The 27,605-nt window shown below is 41.2% G+C and overlaps 1 long non-coding RNA gene across 1 annotated transcript; it reads right to left on the reverse strand.

Annotated features, from left to right (window-relative positions):
* Nucleotides 1-2,004: 2,004 nt before the first annotated feature.
* On the reverse strand, nt 2,005-27,533 carry LOC144593192 (uncharacterized). Its single transcript, XR_013547219.1, has 3 exons — nt 27,468-27,533; nt 3,142-3,245; nt 2,005-2,112 (listed from the first exon to the last, which is right to left on the reverse strand). It is a non-coding gene; the product is annotated as an uncharacterized LOC144593192 (long non-coding RNA).
* Between the last annotated feature and the right edge of the window lie 72 nt (nt 27,534-27,605).

Genomic DNA, 27,605 nt, shown 5'->3' on the forward strand with positions numbered 1-27,605 from the left:
TTCGGATAAGTCACACCTCAACTTTAACATTTTCATCCTTGGTCTCATTCAATTAAGTGCAGCATGGTTAAAGGCGACACAGTGGCGCAGCGGTAGAGCTGCTGCCTTACAGCGCCAGAGACCCGGGTTTGATCCTGACAACAGGTGCTGTTCTGAATGGAGTTTGTATGTTCTCCCTGTGACCACCTGGGGTTCCTCGGGATGCTCCAGTTTCCTCCCGCACTCCAAACACGCACAGGTTTGTAGGTTAATTGGTTTCTGGAAATTGGAAATTGTTCCTAATGTGCAGGATAGTGCTAGTGTACAGGGCAATTGCTGGTTCCACGCTATTTCTCAAGTCCAAAATGATTACTTTACTGCTCAAGAAAACTTTACTGAACAAGAAAAGCGGTTGTTTGGAAGTCCAATTCAGCATACTACTTACAAACTCGTGGCTTTAACAATGTTTCTTCAATTTTATATATATCTTATCCTTTTTAAATTGTGTTGGATAAATATTTTAGAAACAGGGAACTGCAGATGCCAGTTTACAAAAAAAAGGCACAAAATGCTGGAGTAACTCGGGTCAGGCAGCATCCCTGGAGAACATGGATATGTGAAGTTTCAGGTTTGGACCCTTCTTTAAACTGATTGTGGAGGGATAGAGCCGGGAGAGGGGCAGGATGGAGCGTGGGAGGCAATAGGTGAACACAGACAAGGGTTTTTTTGGTAGGCATATGGTTGGATAAAGGCCAGAGATTAAAACAGAAAGTGTGAGACAAAAGGATTGAAGAGCTGCAAATTGTGAAGTCAGAGAAAAGTATGGAAGGGGAGGGGAGACATAGGTGCTAGTCTGAATGGGCAAGGGAGGGGGAGGGGGGGTGGGGTGGGTTGTAGGAGGTTACCTGAAATTGGATAATTCAATGTGCATACCGTATTGGTTTCTCATCCCTCTGAGATGCTTGCATTGGTCTTTTGAGACTACAGAACTGTGCATCTTAATGACTCTTCTTCTCGCTACATTGCCTACCTATATTCACTTGGTAAATCAGAGGTTATGTTTCGATGATGGTTCAATCACATCTCCTTTTCTGAATACTTTTATAGAAATATTTTTAACAAATAATATCAGTGAATATTTTGTCCACAGGTTTGACATTTTCACTTATGCATAACTTGCATAACCTTTTAACTTGTAGGATGCACTCTGTTCATCTCAATTATTTGGAATCTTTTTCTTCTCTCATCATTATGGGTCAAACACTAAATACCTCCATCAATCATGTCACAGCAATAGTTATGTCCATCCCTATCTCCCCCAGTTAACTCCCTCTTCTCCCATCAAGCAAAAGGCACATGTGTGAAAATACACACCTCAGGATCCAGGGATAGTTTCCTCCCAGCTGCTGCCAGGCAACTGAACCATCCTATCAACAACTAGAGCGTGGTCCTGATCTATTATCTACCTCAGTGGAGGCCCTCGGACTTTAATCGTTAATCGGACTTTACCTTGACCTAAATGTTATTCCCTTAATCATGTATCTTACACTGTGGAAGGCTCGATTGCAATCATGTAGTCTTTCTGCTGACTGGTTAGCACACAACAAGAGTTTCACTGTACCTCGGTACACATCGCTCTCGGACGAGCTTAACACCTTTTATGCCAGGTTCGATGCAGACAATACAGCGCCCACCATAAGCCCACTGGTGTGCAGGGGGATTACCACACTGTCCTTACAAACGGCAGACGTGAGGCGGTCCTTCAAAAAGTTCAACAACCGCAAAGCTCCAGGGCCGCATGGTATTCCAGCGTGGGCTCTCAGAACGTGTGCTGATCAACGGGCAGAGGTGTTCACCAACATCTTCAACCTCTCTCTGAGTCAGTCTGTGGTTTCCATCTCCTTCAAAGCATCCATCATCGTTCCTGTTCTAAAGAAACCAGTAACCTCCTGTTTAAATGACTACCTTCCTGTCGCACTGACATCAGTCATCATGAAGTGCTTCGAGCGACTAGTCAAAACTCACATCTGCTCCTCTCTCCCTGACACCTTGGACCCACTACAGTTTGCATATAGACCAAACAGGGCCACGGACGATGCCATCGCCATGGCAATACATACTGCGCTCACCCACCTGGACAAAGGAAATACATATGTGAGAATGCTCTTTATTGACTGCAACTTGGCATTCAACACTATTATTCCCTCAAAACTCGTCCCCAAGCTCCTTGATCTTGGACTAGAGACCTCCATCTGCGGATGGATATTCGATTTCCTGACGGGCAGGCCCCAGGTGGTGAGAATTGGCAGCCACACCTCTTCCTCACTGATCCTCAACACAGGTACACCACTGGGCTGTGTGCTCAGTCCTCTCCTGTACTCCCTGTTCACGCACGACTGTACTGCTAAGCACAGCTCAAACATCATCCTAAAGTTTGCTGACGACACGACCATCTTGGGCCTCATCACAGACAACAATGAGACAGCCTACAGAGAGGAGGTAAAGGCACTAAACAGCTGGTGCCAGGAAAATAACCTCTCTCTCAATGTCAGCAAAACTAAAGAGATGATCGTGGACTATAGGAGACAGCGGGGGAGTGGACACCTCCCCATCCACATCGGTGATGCTGAGGTCGAAAGGGTCAGCAGCTTTAAGTTCCTCGGTGTGCACATCATTGAGGACCTTTCTTGGACACTGCACACGGACACAATAACAAAGAAGGCCCGCCAGCGGCTCTTTTTCCTGAGAAGACCGAGGAAGTTTGGCATGAACGCTAGCATCCTCACAAACATCTACAGATGCACCATCGATAGCCTGCTGACGGGCTGCATTACAGTCTGGTACGGGAACTGTTCTGCCCACGGCCACAAATCACTACAGAGAGTGGTGAAGACGGCACAGCACATCACTGGCAACTGTCTCCCGGCCATTCAGGACATTTTCTACCGGCGGTGCCTGCAGAAGGCACACAGCATCATCAAGAACAACAGCCACCCAGCACGCAGGCTGTTCTCCTTGTTACCGTCAGGCAGACGATACAGGAGTATGGCTGCTCGTACCGCCAGACTCAAGAACCGTTTCTACCATCAGGCCATCAGGCTTCTGAACTCATAAACACATTTCACATCATATATATTGATTATTTTAATATTGTCTTTTTACCTTACTAATGTCATTTTTATCTTATTTATCCTTGGAATATTACTGCTGAGGTGACCCGTTGTCTTGTCAAATACATTTCATTGTATCGTTGACCCTGTGCCAACCTGCATATGACAAATAAAATTATTATTATTATTATTACATGATAATAAACTAATCTAACTGACTAACTCACCAAATACTAATCCATGCCTCGAAAGCTTTGTCCACCCATTGCATGCTACCCCTTGCCCCCCCCCCCATCTCCTTATACTGACTATCTCCCTTCTGCTCTTTAAGTCCAGAGGAAGGGTCTCGAACTGAAATGTTGACTGTCCATTTCCCTCCACAGATGTTGCCTGACCCATTGAGTTCCTCCAGCAGTTTGTGTTTTATGACTGGATGTTGATGCTCCAGGACAGAATTCAAGTAAAGATTAGTGAGACCACCATGAGGATGAAGTCTCAGGTGTTGTCCTGCCCATTGTCCAGGAATGAGTAAGTTAACCTATGATGAGCGTTTGTCAGCACTCGGCCTGTACTCGCTGGAGTTTTTTGAAGAATGAAGGGGGATCTCATTTAAACATACAGAATAGTGAAAGGCTTGGATAGAGTGGATGTGGTGAGGATGTTTCCATTAGTGGGAGAGTCTTGAACAAAAGATCATATCCTCAGAATTGAAGGATGTTCTTTTTGACAGGAGACGAGTAAACATTTCTTTAGTCAGAGGTTATGGGGAGAAAACAGGAGAATGAGGTTAGGAGGGGGAGAGCAGCCATGATTGAATGGCGGAGACTAGATGGGTCGAATGGCCTAATTCTACTATTTCTTATGACCCATTGGGCCTCTTCTTACTCTTTTAAGGAGTTATCATTAGCTGGATAGAATGTAACTTAAATATCTTACTGGTACAGCCATATCAGTAAACATTCAGCGAAATTTTACACATTCGCAGTGAATGCTTTGGTCTATTTCTTAATGGGATACTGCTCTTGACCAAACCTATTTGCTTTCATTTTTGCCACTGAGTTCCATCCCTTGTTCTATTCCCAGAACCCAGGAATATTTTGGGGGGCCTTGGTACAAGCGTTAATTCCTAAGGTGGATCCTAAAATGTCATCTATTCCTTTTCTCCAGAGATGCTGCCAGACCTGCTGAGTTACTGCAGAATTTTTTGTCTATCTTATATGTAAAACAGCATCTGCAGTTCATTCTTACAAATTGTTTTCCCAATTCAATTACCACTGAACTTCCTTCGTGCAGTGAGTTCCAAATCTTTATAATTCACTGTGTTTGTAAAAAGTTCATCTGCTGGTTCTCTGGTCAATTGCCATGTCTATGTCCACAAGTCACTAACATATTAAAATGTTTTTTCCTTATACTCAGACTTGGGTTGCTTTCAGTGGAATGGTGGAGATTGAGGGGAGATATGATAGAAGTATATACAACAAAGAGAGCCATAGATAGGGTAGACATTCAGAACCTTTGTCCGAGGGTGGAAATGTCATGGTTGAGAGGGCATCCTTTTAAGATGAAAAGGGCAAGTTTAAAGGAGATACGTGGGGCAAGTTTTTTAACGCAGAGAATGGTGGGTACGTGGAATGCGCCGCCAAGGGTGGTGGTGGAGGCAGGTACGATCGCGGTATTTAATAGGTTTTTAGATGGGAACATGGATATGTAAGGACAGGAGGAATATGGATCATGTACAGGCAGTGGAGATTAGTTTATCTTGGCATTATGTTTGGCATGAACAGGCTTGTTCCTGTGCTTTACTGTTTTATGTTCGATGTCCTCCATTGAAACATGATTTTGAACACTGAATAATTTTCATCGTATCTTTTGTTCTCAGTACTGTGTGTTAGACTGGACACTTTTTCTTCTCAGTTTCTGCCAACGTGGCTTAATTAGGAACTGCAAAACAAAGTTTCTGGGACTCAAAGTATTTTGATTCCTTTTCACTGCACATGGAATGACCCAATCTTTTTTCACTTTTCAGCCACAAGAGCAATGTGAAAAAGTCAGAGCAAAGTACAAATGTGACTCGGCATCCAACAATTTACAGCTCTCTTTAGGATTTCTGTAAAAATCAGCAATTTAAAAATTCATAACAAATCTACCCTGGCATCAATATTTATAACAATAAACAAAGCCAGACTTGTTTTGAAATTTAGCTTGTTTAGCATTATAACTTGTCAAACTTTGAATTTTAAGTTGCCACTGATATGAACCAGATCCACCTTAGGAATTAACGCTTGCACCAATTTTATTGCATTCCTATAGAGTACACAGTTCTCTATTCACCATGTCCTGACATAGCCTATATCCTAATTGTTTTGCTCTTCAGACACTAAGCACTGGAGCATATTGGCGTGTCAGGCAGCATCATTGGAGAACATGGATAGGTGATGTTTTGGGTTGGAACTCTTCTTCAGACAGGAGAGGTGGGAGCCCAGGACCAGAGGCCATAGCCTCAGAATAAAAAGACGTAACTTTTAGAAAGATGAGACCTAATTGAAACTTCTCGAATAGTGAAGGGCGTGGATAGAGAGAATATGGAGAGGATGTTGCTACTAGTGGTAGAGTTTAGGAACTCCTTTTAGAAAGGAGATGAGGAAGAATTTCATTATGCTAATGGTGAGGCTCTATAAGGCTGCATTTGGAGTATTGTGAGCAATTGTAGGCACCATATCTGAGGAAGGATGTGCTGGCTCTGGAGAGGGTCCAGAAGGGGTTTACAAGAATGATCCCAGGAATGAGTGAGTTAACATATGATGAGCTTTTGACCTCACTGGGCTTGTACTCACTGGAGTTTAGAATGATGAGTGGGGAACCTGAAAGGCTTGGATAGAGTGGATGTGGAGAGGATGTTTCTACTAGTGGGAGAGTCTAGGACTAGAGGTCATAGCCTCAGAATTAAAGGGCATTTCTTTTGGAAAGAGACGAGGAGGAATTTCTTGAGTCAAAGGGTGGCAAATCTGTGAAATTCTTTGCCACAGAAGGCTGTGGAGGCTATCAATGGATATTTTTAAGGCATATTTTTAAGATAGATTCTTGATTAGTACAGGTGTTAGAGGTTATGGGGAGAAGGCAGAAGAATGGGGTTAGGAGGGAGAGATAGATCAGCCATGATTGAATGATGGAGTAGACTTGATGGGCCAAATGGTCTTATTCTGCTCCTTTCATTTATGACCGTATTCATCAGAAAATGAAATCTGTCACATCATGCTTACCTTTATATCACTTCTCGATGGAAATTAATTGATCTGTACCAACTTTTTGCCCCATTAAGTATCACGACAGGACACTTTAAACACAGTCATGGAATGAAGAATGAATTTCCTTAGTTAGATGGTGATGAATCTTTTGAATTGTGGCTGTGGAGTCCAAGTCAAGGGACTTACAATTGTGGCTGTGGAGTCCAAGCCAAGCCAAGTCAATCATAGTTGATCTATCTTTCCCTCTCAACCTCATTCTCCTGCCTTCCCATAAACCCCTGAGACCCTTACTAATCAAAAATCTGTCAGTCTCTGCATTTAAAAAGATCCCTTGACTTGGACTCGACAGCCACAATTCAAAAGATTCACCACCCTTTAACTAAGGAAATTCATTTTCTATCCCATGACGTGTTGGTATGGTGTTCATCGTGGAGATGTCACAAGATGCAAGAATTTATTGACTTGCATTTCCTCTTCCTCTCTAGTCAGCCTTCATTATTCACACAGTCCTCAATAATTCAGGGATTCGACAATTCATTTCCCAAGCATCGTTGCAGATGATTGCAACACAGAAAATGCTTTCTTGGTCACCTTCCTTTCCAACTGACTCAAAGACTAGAGGGTGTCGTTTAGTTTAGTTTAGTGATACAACCCCGAAACAGGCCATTCGGCCCACCAAGTCCACACCGACCAGCGATCACCCGTACACTAGCACTATCTTACACACCAGGGCCAATCAACAAATTTTACCAAAGAAAAATTAACCTACAAACCTGTACATATTTGGAGTTTGGGAGGAAACCGGAGCATCCAGAGAAAATCCACATGGTCACTGGGAGAATGTACAAACTCTGTATAGAGTATCAGACCCGGGACTCCGGTGCTGTAAGGCAGTAACTGTACCATGCCACTGAGCTTTAAGGTGAGAGGGCAATGTTTGAAGACATGCAGGGCAAGTTTTTTTACATCGAGGGTGGTGGGTGCCTGGAATGCGTTGTTGCCAGGGGTGGTGGTGGAGGTAGGTAAGATACTGGCATGTAAGAGGTTATTAATTAGGAATCTGGATATGCAGGAAATTAAGAAATGTGGATCATGTGCAGACAGATAAGATTAATTTATCTTGGAATTGTGTTTGGCACAGACATTGGTTGCTGAAGGACCTGTTCCTGAATTTTACTGTTCTATGCTCTGTGTAGATGACTGTACAGGCCATGATAGGTGTTAGGACACAAAAATAAAATTAAATATTGATTGAATTCACGATTACACAGATCAAGATATGAGATTAATATGCATTATATGGATTACATAATTTTAACTGCGCCAAAAACACTAATGGATAACAGTTGATTTAAAAAATGTTAAGTCAATAAAAGTTGGGTAAGTTTTTTTGAACACTTTTATGAGGTGCACAGGCATGTTTTAAAATAATTATCAAAAATATTCAATAACTAAAACCCACAAGTGTATGGCTGTGAATCCATTAAACGTTGAATGCAGTTTTACTTCCAAAATCTTTTTCAGTACAAAGACTGAACAAATTATTGGAAGGACATTTTCGCTGATAAGCACACTAGTTTAAGACTCCTAAATATGCCAGTAAATACTTTTTGAATTAAATAGAAATGAATAATTACATACGAGCCTGAGCTACAGGAGGGGTTGAGCAGCTGATGACTTTACTTCTTGGAGCATAGGAGGATGAGGGGTGAATTTTTAGAGGTGTATAAGATCATGAGAGGAATAGATAGGGTAAATACACAGAGTCTTTTGTCCAGAGTAGGGGAATCAAGAACCAGAAGACATAGGTTTAAGGTGGGGGGGGGGGGGGGGGGGGGGGCGCTACAGAATATTTAATAGGGACCTGAGAGGACAACAATTTTACATGAAGGGTGGTAATGTATGGAACCAGTTGCCAGAGGAGGTAGTTGAGACAGATATTACCACAAAGCTTAAAAAACATTTTACCAGGTACATGGATCGGATAGGTTTAGAGGGTTATGTGCCAAACACAGGCAGGTGGGACTAATGTAGATGGGACATGTTGGTTAGCTTCCGTACGTTGGGCCGAAGGGCCAGTTTATATAACTCAATTACTCTATTTGAATGCATTGCCTGATTGCTCTGGTTCATAGAAATATTGCATATGTCATTATGCAAATAAAATCTTGTGGAAACTTGAGCTGTAACCCTAACGAGCACAATTTGGGCACAATTTCCCAACTGCGCTAAAAGCGGAAACTATACCCGTACACATCCCATTATATAACAACCAGTGCATCTGTAACAGTACTTTACAGGGTTTTAAATCAGAGTGTGTGTACTGAGGCCATCAATATTTGAAAGACTTCATTAGTCACACTGTTTAGACTTTAAAGTAATATAAAATTCCTAATCAAAGGTTTACAGATCTAAAGAAATCACAAGGCACATAACTACTGAATTAAAATTTGCACAAAAATAAATTCGGGTCAAGATCATTACTTGCAGTATATTATATTACAGCAATTATAAACAGATCCAGTGCTTTTGGAGCTTGTGCTCTAGTCTTCCAGCTGTTAAAGAACATCTGGCACTGATAGAATTTAACTGTTCTCTTTATGTTTTTCAAACGTAACTGAGACTTCCAACTGCAACATTCTTTTTAAAGATTCTAAATACTGTTGATGTGTATGGTCTTCAAAAGGAAATGCTTAAATCTTTGCTTTGATATTTTAATCATCTTCTTACTTGCAATACACTCAGACTAAACTTGGAATTGCTTCTTGACATTTGTACACAAACTTTATTGCAATAATATTACTTCTTTTAGGTCTGCACATTCAGGGTGAATAGTTGATCAGGTATACTGCTTCACATCTTGCCACAAGCAATTGCCAAACTGATGTACAGTTTTAGCCGTTTATTTCATGTCATCTATTGATTATAGAATCTAAATTGGGAATTCAACATGACGGGATTTCAAAGATAGATTAATATTCTATTGCTCCTGTGGTTTTAATTATCTTAAGAGATACAGCGTGGGAACAGGCCCTTCGGCCCACCGAGTCTTCACCGACCAGTGATCACCCTGAACACTGGCACAATTGTTCCACACACTAGGGACAATTTAGAATTCCAGAAGCAAATTAACCTAAAAACCCCAGTTCAGTTTAGTTTATTGTCATGTGTACCAAGGTACAGAGAAAAGCTTTTTTTGCGTGCTATCCAGTCAGCAGAAAGACAATACATGATTACAATTGAGCCATTTACAGTGTACAGATACATGATAAGGGAATAACCGTTAGTGCAAGGTAAAGCCAGCAAAGCCCAATCAAGGATAGTCGGAGGGTTACCAAAGAGGTAGATAATAAATCTGCACATCGTTGGAGTGTGGGTTGGGAAGCTTCAGAATGAAGAAGGGCCCCAACCAGAAATATCATACATCCATGTTCACCAGAGATACTGCCTGACCTGCTGTGTTACTCCAGAACTTTGTGTGTGCTTTAAAAATATCAGGTTATACTATTGTGGACATGGCAAATGATTATAGTATTTTCTTTGACTGGATAGCAAGCAAATAAAAGCTTATCACTGTACCTCGGTACATGTGACAATAATAAACAAACTTGCTGCCTTTCAGCAGTGGTAATGAAATTGCTCTGTGAGCCAGCATAACTCGAAGGAATGATTGGTTTTTCTATGCTGTAGAGATGGTGTTACTAGTAGGGCCAGCAACTTAAAGTCTGCTGTGAGATAGAAAACTCAAAACAATTTGACCTAGTGTTGATCAAGGGAACAAAAGTGCATTCACATCTCAGTCAGTATTCTGTCAAGCACCTGACAGATGGTGGAGGCTTTGGAAATCAGGAAAGGAGATAACTGACACAAGATACCCAGCTTTGACTTGGACTGGTATCCATATAATTTGTGTTAGAACTATTAATCTTTGGTCAAGATGAAGGTAATCTTCCATGCAAGAATATCATTATTCTGCTGTTGGTACATATGACAATTAAACACCCTTGACTCTTGAGAGAATGATGATGGTTGGATAATAGTCTTGAAGATAAAAATAGAGCCAAGAGTGTTTCATTGTTCTGTTTCGGTACATATGACAATGAAAGTCTGACTTGCAGAAGTGTAACAGGGTTGTAAACGCAGTACTTATAAGATGACATAACAAAACAAAAAAAGTACATTGAATAAAAAGCAAAACAAAACCTAAGCCTGAAGTCCCTAGTGCAACCAAGACAGTTTATAGTTCAAAATTTAGTTGGTGTTTGTAGTGTTCAAAAGCCTGATGGTTGTTGGGAAGAAAATAGAACAGCACAACGCAAGAACATGCCCTTTGACCCACAATGTTTGTGTTGAACATGACGCCAAGACCATCACCTATCTACCTGCACATGACCCATACCCCTCCATATCCGTATGTCTATCCAAGTCTTTTAAATCCCACTAACATATCTGTTTTAAGCACCACCCCCAGCAGCGCATCCGGACCACTCACCACTAAGTATAAAACTAGCCCCGCACATCTCTTTTAAACTTTGCCTCTCTTACCTTAAAGCTATGCCCTCTAGCATTTGGCTACCCTATCTCTGCCAGTCATAATTTTACATGCGTCTATTAGGTCGCCCCGCAACCTCCAGAGAAAACAATCCGAGTTTCTCCAACCTCTCCCTGCAGCTAATACCCCCCAATCCACGCATCATTCTTAAAAAAAAGTTTTTGCTGAACCTAGAGGTCACGGTTTTTAGACCCCCTATACTTTTTCCCCATGGCAAGTGTGGAATCAGAGTGTGGCCAAGGTGGTATGGGTCCGTGATGATGTATGCTGCCTTTTTGAGGCAGCGCCTCCTATAGATCCCTTCGATTGATTGGGTTTTTATGATTTAACATAATTATTCACGTGCATTTGAGGAGCACAAATGCGATTTGTCTGATTTTAAGCCAGGAAGCATTTGCAAGTGGAGAGATAACTGCAAAGGCAGAAGCACTGATTTAAAAAAATCACCTGGTATCTTGATTTCATCGATGTATATAACACTTTATTCTGCGTTTAATTCCAGTCTCTATTTATCACAGATTAACTACAACAATATTTTACTTGGCACCCTTGCAACTATTTTCTTGCACTTGAGAAACAGCTGCAACCCACTTGTAGTGTGGAGTTATAGTCAAATCTTTGTTTATTACCATCTTTTGTCCAAATGTGCATATGGCTACCCAAAGTTATTTAGAGGTTTAACAATCATCTGCAGCTCAATCAAAAACTCCTTCCCAAGAAACATTTTGAAGACTCTGGGTTAGATTTTCAACTGGATGTAAAACTTTAAAGGCGATGTTATAGAGGTGTACAAAATTATGAAGAGAATAGATTGGGTAACAGTCTCTTGCCCAGATAGGGGAATCAAGAACCAGAGGACATTGGTTTAACGTGAGGGGGAGAATATTTAATAGGAACCTGAGGGGTAACTTTTTTTACATAAAGGGCGGTGGGTGTATGGAATGAGATGCTGGAGAAGGTAGTTGAGGCAGGTACTATCACAATATTTAACAAACATAGAGGGATATGGGCAAAACACAGGTAGGTAGTACTAGTGTAGAAGGGGCATTGTGGTCAGTGTGGGCAAGTTGGGTCGAAGGACCTGTTTCCAAGCTGTATATGACTCTACGACTCAAAGTTGTTCGAGAGATAAAGTTGGCGGAGACAGCAAGGGTAACTCCCTGGCTGTTTGAATTAGTGCAAAGAAATCTGTTATGTCTATCTTCGGGGACATGGGAGGTCTTGATTTAATATCTCATCCAGCAGATTACACCTCAAACGGGGTAGTACTCCTTCAGAATTGCGAAAAAATGTCAACCTAAAATTTTGTGCTCAAGGTAACTGGAGATGAAATATGAACCTGTAACCTTCTGACTTGCTGCTAAGAGAGCCACCAGCTGAGACAGCCAAATTGAAGTTGAAATTTTATCCCATAATCTCATGTAAACATTTAATTAATGCAAAGCTTAAAATGACCACCTTGACAGTGGTAAGATCCAATGTCGTGAGCCAGAATGATTTTTATGAATATCCCCATGACTGCTAAAACCATTCCTAAGTGATGTGCTAAGCTGTCAACAAGGTAGTAATAAACAATGACCAAATGACGAGTGTATTTGCCTTACGGGAACTCTTGAACAGTTTTTGTGATTTCATTGACCATTCTTCTCCCCCAATGCAATCCGTGCTTTGCATTTGATCAAATTACCTCGAGTTTTCATTGCTCTTGCTGAGTTCTGAAAATGCCATTCCACAAGTCTACCGTGGAATACACATGTGTAATACTATTTTACACTCTTGTACTAAGTATCACTGTGTCTAATGTATAGTAGGATTGTCACTAAACTGAATGTAAGTATATAATTTCACTGTACTCAGGTACACGTGACAAGAAAGTAACATTGAACCATCATACCATTACTGTCTGGAACCTCAGTGTTGAAATCAACCCTCATCTCATTATTTTTATTATCTTGTTATTCTTCTAAATCACAAAACTATAGAACCAAACATAGCCACAAAGTACTGGAGTAAATCAGCAGGTCAGCTAGCATCGCTGGAGAAAATGGATGGGTGACCTTTTGGGTCCAGACCCTTTTTCAGACTGAAAGTAGAGGGGATGTGAACAGGGAACTAGTAGGATGACTAGGATGGGGGGAGGGAATGCAGGGGTTACTTGAAATTAGAGAAATTAATGTTCATACTGCTGGGTTGTAAACTGCCCAAGAAAGTAATTGGCTTCTTTTTCCTGTCCTGAAATCTTAATTTGTCAAGTGTCTCCTCTTATACTTTTTTTTACAATGGTGATGATCTTCTGCGACTGTCAAATATTTTATTTTATGTACCTAATGTAATTTTTTATTGAACATTGATGAACATAGCACATGTTAAATAATAGTTTAAAAATAGGGTCACATCAGAGTAATGATTCCAACCTTCACCCTCAAAACAATTAAAAATGGACCAAACTAGGCAGCACATTTTATCTCGTTGAGTTTCGGACCTCAAACCTGTGCCTTCATTAAGGTTGCCTGGTGCAATCCTTCTAACTATACATTACCGGAACCCTACTTGAAATAAACCAGACCTGATATATCATCCAACCCCTCGCTTCTGTGTGTACCTATCCACATAAGATACAATAGTGGCATTTAAGAAAATGTTGGATAAGCACATGGGGATATGCAGGGAATGGAGGTATATGGATAGTGCCAGGATCGCTGGTCGGCGCTGACTCAGTGGGCCGAAGGGCCTGTTTCCACACTGTATCTCTAAACTAAACTTATTCTCACTTCCATTTAAACCATACATGAACAGAATTACAAATTGTATTTCTTCCTGAAGCCTGTGGTCTGAATACTTTGAAGTCACCTCAATATAAAGCCTTCTACTCCGCTCATTGTTTCATTTTCTAAACGGTTCATATGTTTTATTTTGAGAACATAATTCTTTGGTAGAGTCTCTTCAAATTGGCTGACTCGTGCTTGTTACAGGTCTGAAATGAAATTTTGGCCTACAAAATTGAGACACAGGAACTACAGATGCTGGTTTATAAAATAAACCATACAAAATGCTGGAGTAACTCAGCGGGTAAGACACGATTTGGTAAGGACCCTTCTGCAGATTCGAGTATTAGGTATTTTTGAATGAACTCAATTAAATACATTGTAATGTTTTCCATCCCATTTAACGAGATCATTCAGAGTCTGAGCAATGAAGTGCTATATAAACATAAGTAAGAAATGGTATTTTCTACTGCAACTTGTGGCCACTTGAGTCTTGGGGTCAACTCTATACAAAAGTTCTCAGGCACATGAATAGGAAGGATATTACGCCGTATAAATCTTTAAGGAGTAAGCAAACTAAACAGCTGTCAAAATTCAAATGATAAAATATGTCAAAATGAACACAATATACAAATTCTACAAAATAGGCTTGGCCAAGGTGAACAGAGCGTGAAAAAATGTTCACAACTACTCTTGCACATGATAGCGAATACAAATTAGAAACACTATCATGAGGAATGGGGGGGGGGGGGGTGGAGCATTTACCAAGTTTGAGTACATGCCAAACAATTTCGCAAATAAGGTATCATGGAATATACTTTCTATGCACATGGACTGACCAGATGCACATTTTACCCTCTGATATGTAGCTATTCCAGTACTACATTTTCTTTCCGTGGTCACTGTAGTCTATTTTTTGAAATTAGTGTGGCTTCTGTTGTTCCCTATGTGTCTACCCTCTTGAAAAAAAAATCTTGCCATCCTATCTGGCCATGGTCCAAAGACAACCCAGTTTTTTTTTGTGGTTTATGATTAACTTTGCTGTATGAGGAAACACAGCTGTATCAAGTTAAACATTACTCTGATCAAAACATTAAAATACTTTATTATACAGAATTCAAGGAGAATGATAAGTAAAATCATAAATGTGTCTGCTTGAAGAAATCAGGAAATTCCTACACTGAAGCAATCAACGGTGACTTTCATATTCAGAACGGATTTGCGAAATCTTGAGATGCATTTGAGAAGCCAACATTTGATTTCAACAATACTTTTACTGTGTGCTGATTATAAGTTCTGTCCAGTTGGTGAAAGAACTGCTTGAATGCCAAGAGGTTCAGCTGCACTTCAGATTCAGACTTTTTTGTTACACTGTTGATCTGGCACGTTTTACCATTTACATAGTTGCTGCGAGCAGTTGCTGTTAAGTGAAACTAGGCTACTGTTGTACCAGTCTTTTAGAAGTTGAGATTATTTAAAGTTGTATGTCACCCCACCTCGAATAGATGTGCAATGCCAAAGGTATATATATATATATATATCAATTTTACCACCCTGGCAAAGAGTTGTCTGCAATGAACTGACAAAAGAACTCCAGACGTGATTCTCTATGCCCAATGCATTTGTATATATCTGCATGTTCTAAGGTTTAGACTGGCACAAAGGTACAAATCAATAGTAATTTCATGGCAGTAATTTGATGCAAATCAATAAAGTATCAACCTATTTTCCTGTTTAACAAAGTTTACTTGTTCAGAGTTGTATAATTTTGGCAAGTGTTCGTTTCATGCAATGTGAATGTTTACCAGGTGCAATTCTGATCCATTTTTCCATGGACATGAATTTTATACTGTTTGCAGTCTCTGGTTTCTTCTCCGCATCATAAGACCACATAAAGCAAAGTGCTGGAGGAACTCAGCAGGCTAGGCATCATCTATGGAGGGAAAAGGACAGACAGTGTTTTGGGTTGTTTGCCTTATTCTCTACACAGATGCTGCCTGCCCTGCTGAGTTCCTCTAACTCTTTGTTTTTTGCTCTTCAAGAGCCCAGCATCTGTAGTTTCAAGGGTCCTTCCTCATAAAACAGCATATTCCGCAGAAATTCAGTAATGATGACAGCAGAACTTGCAGTAATTGGCGACATTACTCTATTTTAGTTCAGCTCTGGTATCCACACAGAGAGTTAAATGCAGAAATCCAGTAGTTATCGTCAATTAAACTCTGCTCCTTGATGGTGATAATCGCAATCAAAGATTTGGTGAATTTATGTGAACAAATTGTTGCGTATTATTCTCACTGTAAAAGTCACCGCAAAGGTTATGCCTTGATGAATGAGGTGTAACTGAACTTTTATATGATATGCACAGCTATAAATGTCGCTAAATCTCTTTGGGGTTGGAGGAGAGCATGAAGTGGAAGGACGATCATTCACTTGCTTAAGTAAAAGCCAACAACATACATAGAAATAAGATTCTGCCACGGTACGTTGTGATGCTAAAGATCAAATTGAAATATAGAATCTTAAAAATCATAATTAGTGGGTTGTTATTTCACACATGTGCAAATTGCCATAGTTTACATTGACCAGAGAATTTAATGTATACTTCAAAGGGAGGTTAAAAGGGATTTTAATTCACTTAACACTTCACAAATATTGGGGGAAAAAGAGCATTGTTCCTTTTAGGTATTACTTCAACTGGGTCTGGATCACTAGCCTCACAATTGAGATAGGGCATTTTCAGTTTGAGAAAGTGCAGGGGTCAGTTGGAGCAAGTAGAAATAACTTCATGATATGGAAATATATTGCTATTCTTTCATTGCTGCTGAATCTATATCCAGTGTTTTTCCTCCCCATCTGCACTGAGGGAATATTTTCAGTTGTGGTTCAAGTCAGCAGCTCACCACCACCTTCCAGGGCAACCTGGAATGGGCAATAAATGGTATCTTAAATAAAAAGAGTATCAATTAGAATATTAAGCAGAGTAAAACAGGAAAGGGCTGAGATGTTCACCGATACTCTACAGCTGTTAAAAACCTTAATTTTTAGAAATGGTTCAGAGTTCAAATTGTTGTTTTCTCAGTGCATGGAATATTCAAACCTAAGATAGACACAAAATGCTGGAGTAACTCAGCGGGACAGGCAGCATCTCTGGAGAGAAGGAATGGGTGACGTTTCGGGTCGAGACCCTTCTTCAAGGCTTGACTCGAAACATCACGCATTCCTTCTCTCCAGAGATGCTGCCTGTCCTGCTGAACTACTCCAGCATTTTGTGTCTATTTTCAATTTAAACCAGCATCTGCAGTTCTTTCCGACCCATATTCAAACATAATCAGATACCCTATTGGAACAAATATATTTGACTTAATTACGTTACAGGGATGTGGTTGTAAGGGAACTAGAGATAACTACTATTTTTTCTGGTGTAGTTGATAATTAGAAAAGGCAGACAAAAATGAAAAGAGGGGGAAGACCTAATAACAAAGGGTGAATGTCAACCTGGAAAAACAGTTAGAATTCGGAAAACACGGTAGAATTACGGTATGGATGGAACTAAGAGATAAGGAACAAAAAATAGGGATTAAAATATCTGAAGGCCCCTTAACTAGGTGCAAAACAATTTGAGGCTTGAGCAAATAAAAAAAAAAACCTGCAGCAAATAATATATTTTGGGAACATTATTTTTAATATAAAATGTGGAAATCAAATTGACAAAAATAATTGGGAAGCCAAACTCACAAAATGTATTTGCAAAGGTTTGCTGGAATAATACATCATGGAAATAATTAGGGAACTGTTTAAATTTTCTATCAGATCGGATTAATTAGAAAGCTCGGTCTGAGGCCCAAGAACAGTTGAGTATCATGTGGCAATGATTCACCACTTGACTCTTCAATGTGATTTTGCAATGTACAACTTATGCCAGTGGGATGATTTAATTAGCACCAGTTACTTGGATGGGTATTAGATCAAGTACCAGTGAAGAAACTTGACACAATCCATAAAAATGTTCCGATTTAACCATGCCAAATCACCTTAAACATTTACTCTCTCTGTCACAGGTACTTTGTGGTTATACTGTGTAGTTTATAAATCTTACTAGTTATTTCTGTAAACATAGCACCAAGGAGCCAAGTGGGTGCATTGGATGACCACTGCTTCACCTTTCTCTTCAAATCACACAACCTACTATCTTGGAAATACATTGCCATTCCTCATCAACACTTGCCAAAAACTGGAAGTACTTTACTCAAAAGTACTGGGTGGTAACTTCACCTGAAGGAGAGCAGTTCCCCAACAGGATGCTTGTCACTACTTTACGGACAATAAGCGATGAACAGTAAAATCTGGCCCTGCTGGTGAAAATAAGAATAGTTTTTTTTAAACCTGTATTTGTGCATACTTGTGCGGGAATCCCAAACTTGCTGACATTTTGGCAGGTACACATAGGCCAATATTTGTTTTAGAATTTAAAACAATTTAGTTATCTGGACTGTGTTTCAGAACAATAACAAGCAATTACAAAAATTACTTACTTTTTAAAAAGATTTATTTACTTTACAAAAATGTTGTGCGGTATAGCAGATGGTAATTGGAACAAAGACAGATGTCTGCAATTTATCTGCCAGATATATAAGAAAATAACTGAGGGTTGCCAAATCCTGATGCAAGTCTTACCAACCCTGCTTCAAATTATTATTATTATTAAATGCTAGAACAGATCCGGAATACATGACAGAACAATCATGAAGGGTTGTGAATTTTTCAGCATAATTCCATATCTGTTGTGCGTTGCATTTCCTTGAGATTATAAATGTGTGTTTCTCAAGATTCCAGCACCTACATTTTAAGATGGCACCGGAGTGTGGCGACTCTTTGCATGTTGGTCCCAGAGGAGGATCTGCGAACACCACTCTTTTAAATCTTTTAGCTACCTGTAAATCTGGCACCATTTCTATTTGCTCTAATACATTGGGCTTTGTCCCTGGAAGTGTTGCTCTACTATGTTGAGAACTATATTCTGCACTCTATACCTTTCCCTTTGCTCTCGCTATTGTAAAGTTTGGCATGATTGTATTTATGTACAATCTTTTCTGATTTGATTGGATAGCATGCAACAAAAAAAATTTCACTGCACTTTGGTACACATGACAATAATAAACCTTAAACACTGTTGTGGGGAGGGAGCTACCAGTATTTAGATCCAACGAGAATTGGGAAGAGAAAATTGAGCAGACATAAATTCATGCAGAGAAAGGGAAGGGAGCAGGATTCTCAGGGAAATTTTAATAATGGTAGGTAGACACAAAATGTTGGAGTAACTCAGCGGGATAGGCAGCATCTCTGGAGAGACCCGAACGTCACCCATTCCTTCTCAGCAGAGATGCTGCCTGTCCCGCTGAGTTACTCCAGCATTTTGTGTCTACCTTTGATTTCAACCAGCATCTGCTGTTCTTTTTGCTACACACCTAGAAATTTTAATAATGGCCTCTTGAATACTGTTATGTAGCAACGTGTTTGCATCGGAATGGCTTTTCTACTTAATTGGCTACAAAGTACACTGAGACATCCTGAACATTATAGCTTGAAACTCAATGGTGTGTGTGTGGAAGGTACCACCAGTGTTATACAGAAAGGAGGAAAGGAATGGGAATTTGTTTTTAAGTTGGTATAATGCGTATGTGGAGGTGAACATAAAACGGAGCATGTTTCATGCGCTTTTACCACTGGTGACTGAAGTTAATTGTTTGGAAAAAGCTTTCACAAGCTGATGGTTAGATAGATGTGTATATATCCGACTGTTGCTCATCTTGTTTGGACTCTCTTGAGCTTTGAGTATTTTGAAACACACACATTCAGGCAAGTTGATCGTATCCCATCAGAACTCTTATGGATTGTAGAAACGTTTTGAGTTGTGAAGTTGTCAAGTATTTATTCTCATATTCTCGGGGCGGCACGGTAGCTCAGCGGTAGCGTTCCTGCCTCACAGCGTCAAAGACCTGGGTTTGATCCTAACTACGGGTTCTGTCTGTACAGAGTTCTTTCGTTCTCCCCATGACTGCGTGGGTTTTCCCCAGGTGCTCCGATTTCCTCCCACACTCCAAAGACGTATAGGTTTGTACATTAATTTGCTTCTGTAAAAGATTGTAAAATGTCCCTAGTGTGGTAGCGCTAGTATATGGGGATCGCTGGTCGGTATGGACTCGGTGGGCCGAAGGGCCTGTTTCCATGCTGTATCTCTAACCTACAAACTAAAAATATACATAATCACAATGAGGTACAGGTACAATGAAAATTTTGCTCTCCATAGAATAGTAAATCTGACCCACTTTGGTAAATAGAATGGTGTAGCCAATCGTGACTGACAGGATATTGACAGTGGCGAGAAAGCTCAAATTTGTTCTTGATCATTATCAAGCATTAGTGCAAATGCATTTATTAGTCTGTGGCTGTATGTGATCCAGGCGTTCCTGGAACCAGGCATAAATGCTTCAATATGACAGGAGATGCAATGAAACACTCAAACAATCAATCATCAATGCATATCACACCTAATGTCAGTGTGGCAGCTGTCTTGGAACAACTTGGCTAGGAATATGACTGATTGTTGGAACACAAAATCTTAGCACTGTTATGGTACAGAATGTCATCTTTGGGCATCAATCTATGTCACCTAATAAAAGAGCTATTCATAATATCATTCCTTCTTGCTCTTTCCCCATAGCCAAACTGTTTCTCAAATGCTTATCAAGATCCTATTTTGAAAGCACAATACTTTGGGCCTTTATTTTTGAACAGATATAACTGTGTCGAGTAACAGCTTCTCCTCGCATCTCCCTTGCAACTTTGCCTTAAACTTTAAGTATGGTTATTAAACTATTTGCTAATTTGAACAGCTTCCCTCTAGTCACCAAATCCACCATATTCTATTATTATATGGTTTATTATCATCACATGTACAGATGTACAGTGGAAAGCTTTGTTTTGCATGCTATCCCAACAGATCAGATATACCATACAAAAACACAATAAAGCCAAGCTCAAGTACAAAAGTTCACAAGTCTGAGAACAAAGGGGAAAAGGCTGTTCCTGAGGCTGGTGGTGCGCTTTCAAGCTTCTATATCTTCTGTGGAGGGAGCATGGAGAAAGAGGAATGTCTGGGGTGGGAGAAGTTTTTGATTATGTTGGGTTCTTTTCCGAGGCAGTATGAAGTATAGATGGAGTCAATAGTGGGAGATGTGGTCTGTGAGATGAGTGGGTTACATCCACAATTCTTTGCAATTTCCTATGTTCTTGGGTAGAGCGATTCCCAAACCAAGCTGTGACGCAACTTTAAAATATGTTTTCTATGGTGCATCAGTAGAAGCATGTTAGAGTCATCAGACATGCTGAAGTTTCGCAGTCTCCTCAGGAAGTAGAGGCATTGATGTGCCTTCTTAGCTGTTGGATCAATGTGGTTAGTCCATGACATTTCATTGGTAATATTAACACCAAGGAACTTGAAACTCCCAACCATTTTCACATCCTCACCATTGATGATAGGGAAATGTACTCCACCATGCTTCCTGAACTCAATAAATAGCTCCTTCATCTTTGATGAAATTGAGGGAGAGGTTATTGTCCTGGCACCATATCACAAAGTTCTCCATCTCCTTCCTGTATTCCATCTCATCATTGTTCGTGATGCAGCCCACCACAGTGGTGTCTCGTCTGTACATCTGTAGATGGAATTAGGACCGAATTTGGCCGTACAGTTGTGAATGTAAAGGTAGTAGACGACTAAGAATGTAACCTTATGGAGCACTGTGTTGAGAGTTATTGTGGAGGAGGTGTTCTCATCTATCTTGATTTATGGAGAGTAAATAAATCTAGTAGAGTGGATAAGGGAGAACCAGTCGATGTGTTATATCTGGACTTTCAGAAAGCCTTCGACAAGGTCCCACATAGGAGATTGGGGTACAAACTTAAAGCACACGGTATTGGGGGTTCAGTGTTGAGGTGGATAGAGAATTGGTTGGCGGACAGGAAGCAAAGAGTAGGAATAAACGGGTCCTTTTCGGAATGGCAGGCAGTGACTAGTGGGGTACCGCAAGGCTCAGTGCTGGGACCCCAGTTATTTACAATATATATTAATGATTTGGACGAGGGAATTGAATGCAACATCTCTAGGTTTGCGGATGACACGAAGCTGGGTGGCAGTGTTAGCTGCGAGGAGGATGCTAGGAGGCTGCAGAGTGACTTGGATAGATTAGGAGAGTGGGCAAATGCATGGCAGATGCAATATAATGTGGATAAATGTGAGGTTATCCACTTTGGCGGCAAGAACAGGAAAGCAGAGTATTACCTGAATGGTGGCCAATTAGGAAAAGGGGAGATGCAACGTGACCTGGGTGTCATGGTGCACCAGTCATTGAAAGCAAGCGTGCAGGTGCAGCAGGCAGTGAAGAAAGCGAATGGTATGTTAGTATTCATAGCAAGAGGATTTGAGTATAGGAGCAGGGAGGTTCTGCTGCAGTTGTACAGGGCCTTGGTGAGACCCCACCTGGAGTATTGTGTACAGTTTTGGTCTCCTAATCTGAGGAAAGACATTCTAGCCTTAGAGGGAGTACAGAGAAGGTTCACCAGATTGATCCCTGGGATGGCAGGACTTTCATATGAAGAAAGACTGGATAGACTAGGCTTATACTCGCTGGAATTTAGAAGACTGAGGGGGGATCTTATTGAAACATATAAAATTCTTAAGGGGTTGGAGAGGCTAGATGCGGGAAGATTGTTCCCGATGTTGGGGAAGTCCAGAACCAGGGGTCACAGCATAAGGATAAGGGGGAAGTTTTTTAGGACCGAGATGAGAAAACATTTCTTCACACAGAGAGTGGTGAGTCTGTGGAATTCTCTGCCACAGAAGGTAGTTGAGGCCAGTTCATTGGCTATATTTAAGAGGGAGTTAGATGTGGCCCTTGTGGCTAAAGGGATCAGGGGGTTATGGAGAGAAGGCAGGTACAGGTTACTGAGCTGGATGATCAGCCATGATCATATTGAATGGCGGTGCAGGCTCGAAGGGCCGAATGGCCTACTCCTGCACCTATTTTCTATGGAGGTCTGTGGGTCGAAAGGCGAGGATCCAATGGCAGAGGGGGGTAGCTGATGTTTAGGTCCATGATTTTGGAGAAGAAGTTAGATGGGATTATAATGTTGAAAGCAGAGCTAGAGTTGATAAATAGGAATATATAGGAGTCCTTGTCTAGGTGTTCCAGAGAATAGGTTTAGGGCCAAGGAGAGAATCTGCTGAGGACCTGTTGCAAACCATGGTGGATTAAGGCCAGCTGGGAGGCCGGTGTTAATATGCACCATCACCAGTCTCTCAAAGCATTTAATGATGGAAGTCAGAGCCACTGGACATAGAATATCGAAAAATATGTGGAGTAGGCCATTCAGCCCTTTGAGCCAGCACCGCCATTCAATATGATCATGTCTGATCATCTAAAATCAGTACCCTGTTCCTGCTTTTCCCCCCATATCCTTGATTCTTTTAGCCCTAAGAGCTAAATCTAACTCTCTCTTGAAAACATCCAGCGAATTAGCCTTTACTGCCTTCTGTGGCAGAAAATTCACAACTCTGGGTGAATTTTTTTCCATCATCTCAGGCCTAAATAGCCTACCACTTATTCTTAACGGCAGTCATTAAGACATGCTATCTTACTTTTCTTTGGCACCGGGATTAGTGTTTTTTTTTAAAGCAGGATGCGTAGTGAGAGGTTAAATATGACTGTGAATACCTCTGGCAGCTGATCTGTACAGGTCCTGAGGATGCAGCCAAGGACGCCATCCGGGCCAGTTGCTTTCTGCGGATTCATCCTGGGAAAGCAGACCTAATGTCTACTCAGTAACTGTTGGGACAGGTGCACCTGACACTGGCGGGGCAGGAGGCATTCCAACACCTGCCTTCTGTTCACATGGGCAAATAATGCATTGAGTTCATCGGGAGGAACCCATTGTTGCCAACGATATTGCCTGCATTTGCTTTGTAGCCCATTACAACATGCAAATCTTGCCAAACATTCGTACAAGGTTGCTTTTTGATCCTTCAATGTCAGATCTTCCTATCACCGTGAAGCAGAATTCAACAATCGTTGGATTGTTCACCCACCAATAGGGAAGGTGAGCTGGGTTTCGACCGTCATGAGGCAGGTTAATTTTACCCTATGATGATGTGTTGTTGCAATAGTAATCCTGCTCAGTGCAAGAGGAACCGCAGGTTCGGACATTTGGTGTATGTACTTGGCTGAGGAGCCAATGGTGTAGTTACCAACTGGGGGATGTTGATGATCACCCGAGTCTGAATCATACCTAAACATAATGATCCATTAATGCTGCAGTTTGCTGGTCGGTCTGGGATAAACAGCTGGGGCTCCCTGCAGAGCTCCACTTGCTTCTGGCCTGGCGTGCGTTCAGACGTTTGCAGCCTGTCACCCATTTAGCACACCGTGTTTTTGTGGGGAATCTGGTGCTAAAATATTCGTAGACAGCCTGATTCAGGGTAATGTGAGCAGCAGAAACAGAGCAGCTACCTTGTTACGATCGGTCTATATGTTTTCCCACAGATATGGCCTTATCTACTGATTATTTCTAGCATTTTTTGTTTTCTTACATTTGCAGTATCTGCAGTCATTTTTTATTTTCACCGTGTGACATTTGGTCTGGTTTCGACTCAACAGGTAGGCACCTCAATTTGCTTTTATTCTAAACTTGCTCTTCTAGACTTTGTATTATACCTTGATCGATGGTAAAGGTGAAGAATGAAGTTAAAGACTGATCCAGACCAAAAATGTCCCTGGTCATGTCCTCTGAAGACGAGATTTGCTGAGTTACTGCAGGGCTTTGTCTTTTTTTTGTAAACCAGCATATGCAGTTCCTTGTGTCCAGGTTAAAGATGGTGGTGGAATATAATTCCACTAATAATAGGCCTTCAGATTCTCAAATTTCTTTTGGGCTGCAGAATTTGTTGTGAATCCATCAATTCCAACAAACAACAAAACTTATGTGCTTATTATGAATACAGGAATTTGCCTGCATGAAATGTGCAGTGGCCACTCATGCCAATATTATCACATACCTCCAAAAGGTAGACAACTACATCATTTCCTTTCCGTTGGTTGTCTCATTACAGCCACAGGTCCAATCTGGTAGCTCAATGGTACACTGGTAGTGAGGCAGTGAGTTGACCAAGTCACTCTTTGGGTTGGAGTTCCCAATCTACAGTCATTCTTGGTCCTTGTTTCCAGTAAGTGGAGCTCAACGGGAAGAACTGATTTATTAGCAGAGAGCAGATCATATTTGCCAAATAGTAGTAAGCTTACTTGTCTGCGTTTCAATTTATAGAAACAGAAAATAGGTGGAGGAGGCCATCCCGCCCTTCGAGCCAGCACCACCATTCATTGTGATCATGGCTGATCATCCACAATCAGAAACCTGTGCCCAACCTCTCCCCAGATCCCTTGATTCCACTAGCCCCCAAAGCTCTATCTAACTCCCTCTTAAATTCATCCAATGATTAGGCCTCCACTGCCCTCTGTGGCAGAGAATTCCACAAATTCACAACTCTCTGGGTGAAAAAGTTCCTTCTCACCTCAGTTTTAAATGGCCTTCCCTTTATTCTAAGACTGTGGCCCCATGTTCTAGACTCCCCCAACATTCGGAACATTTTTCCTGCATCTAGCTTGTCCAGTCCTTTTATAATTTTATATGTCTCTATAAGATCCCCTCTCATCCATCTAAACTCCAGTGAATATAAGCCTAATCTTTCCTCATATGACAGTCCCGCCATCCCAGGGATCAATCTTGCACTGCCTCAATTACAAGGATCTCCTTCCTCAAATTAGGAGACCAAAGCTGCACACAATACTCCAGATGTGGTCTTACCAGGGCCTTATTCATGCCACAATTCATGTCATATGGAATCAAAGTTATTAAGGTCAACCATTCTACCTGCTTTGTGTCTGTAATTAAAACTCACTTTCCAAGATTCCTGTAGAAACAAGGAATGGCAGATAGACACAAAATGCTGGAGTAACTCAACGGGTCAGGCAGCATCTCTGGAGAGAAGGAATGGATTGAAGACTGAAGAAGCGTCTCGACCCAATACATCACCCATTCCTTCTTTCCTGAGATACTGCCCGACCCGCTAAGTTACTCTAGCATTTTGTGTCTACCTTCGATTTAAACCAGCATCTGCAGTTCTTTCCTACACAAGGAATGGCAGACGCTGGTTTACAAAAACGAGAACGGTCTGAAGAAGGATCTCGACACAAAATGTCACCTATCCATGTTCTCAAGAGATGCTGCCTGACCTGTAAGTTACTCCAGCATTTTGGGTCGTCTTTCCCTTTCCCTTTTCTCCCCCCCCTCCCCAAGATTCTTTCTTGATTCCTCATTACTGGCTCTGGATGTTTGCTTTAATTAACCTGTCACCCGTTTTCCCATTTGTCAATGCATTTCTTTCAGTAATAAATTTAATTTTTCGCTCATTAAAACCAGTGTGCTTCTTTGGACATGTTTAGTACGTCAACTGCACATCCATATTACATAAGACTTCATTTTCAGTCGTTCATATATAATGTGTCTGTTCAAAAATTTTCAATGCCCTATTAAAAGTCTCCCCAATTCTCACATCTTTAAGATTCTGAAATCTAAATGGGTAAATATTGCACAAAACCAGTTTAAAATATTTCCACGATTCAGTTTAATTTAAGGAAAAAGTGTGCCAGACCAATCTTGTTTCTACAATCAAATCTTGTTACAACTTTAAATACATTCTCATTTATGCATTTTCTGAACGTCGTGATTAAATGAACTTTGCATCGTCCTCTTCCTTTAGAGTAGATCCGAGGATCAATAGCGAAAAATTCATTTGGACAGTTATTTGGACTTGGAGGGATATGGGCCAATCAGACTAGCTCAGAAAACATGGTCAGCATGGACGAAGGAGGCCAAAGGGCCCATTTCTGTGCTGTACAGCTAAACATTAACAACCTTTTCTTAGAAGTTTGCTGAAGAAACCTCTGAACACCCATTTAAGCCTCCTTGCAGTTTGTAAATGAGTTTGGTTTGTAAATGAGCTGAAGTGAGAAAAAAGCTATTCATGATAGCAATGTGGACACAAGAACTGCAGATGCTGGAATCTTGAGCAAAATACAAAATGATGGAGTAAATCAGTGGGTCAGGCAGTATCTGTGCAGGGAATGGATAAGCAACATTTTGAGTTGTGACCCTTCATAGAAGTGGAAACAGGCCTTTAGGCCCAACTTGCCTATGCCAACCAACATGTCTCAGCTACACACAGTCCCACCTGCCTGCACTTGGCCCATATATCCCTCTAAACCTGTCCTATCCATGTACACGTTTAACTGTTTCTTAAACGTTGTGATAGTCTCTGCCTCAACTACCCCCTCTGGCATCTCGTTCCATACACCCACCACCCTTTGTGTGAATAAGTTATCCCTCAGATTCCGCTTTAATCTCCCCTCCCTCCTCCCCCTCCTATATCCTCGGGCTCTGAATTCTCCTACTCTGGACGAGTCTGTGCATCTACCCGATCTATTCCTCTCATGATTTTATACAGCTTTATATATGATCACCCCTCATTCTCCTGCACTCCAAGGAATAGAGATCCAGCCTACTCAACCTCTCGTCAATCCTGAATCCTTCCAAAACAAACCCAAAAGCAGATGCTGGAAACCCAAGATAAAAATCAGAGGCTACACAGCAGGTTCGACGGGCAACTGTGGAGAGAGAGAAGCAGAGTTAATGGGATGGGAGTTACCTGGGCACCAGGTTCAACGGACGGACCCGTCAGAAAGTTGACGGCGGGCTCGAGCGCCGACCGCCATTTTGACGGCCGCTCGGTTAACGAATCGCTCGCGCTGCTGCCGTCGCCCCGCCTTCAGCAACGGTCCGTTGG

The sequence above is a fragment of the Rhinoraja longicauda genome, chromosome 4 (assembly GCF_053455715.1).
Source record: "Rhinoraja longicauda isolate Sanriku21f chromosome 4, sRhiLon1.1, whole genome shotgun sequence".
NCBI classification, from domain to species: domain Eukaryota; kingdom Metazoa; phylum Chordata; class Chondrichthyes; order Rajiformes; family Arhynchobatidae; genus Rhinoraja; species Rhinoraja longicauda.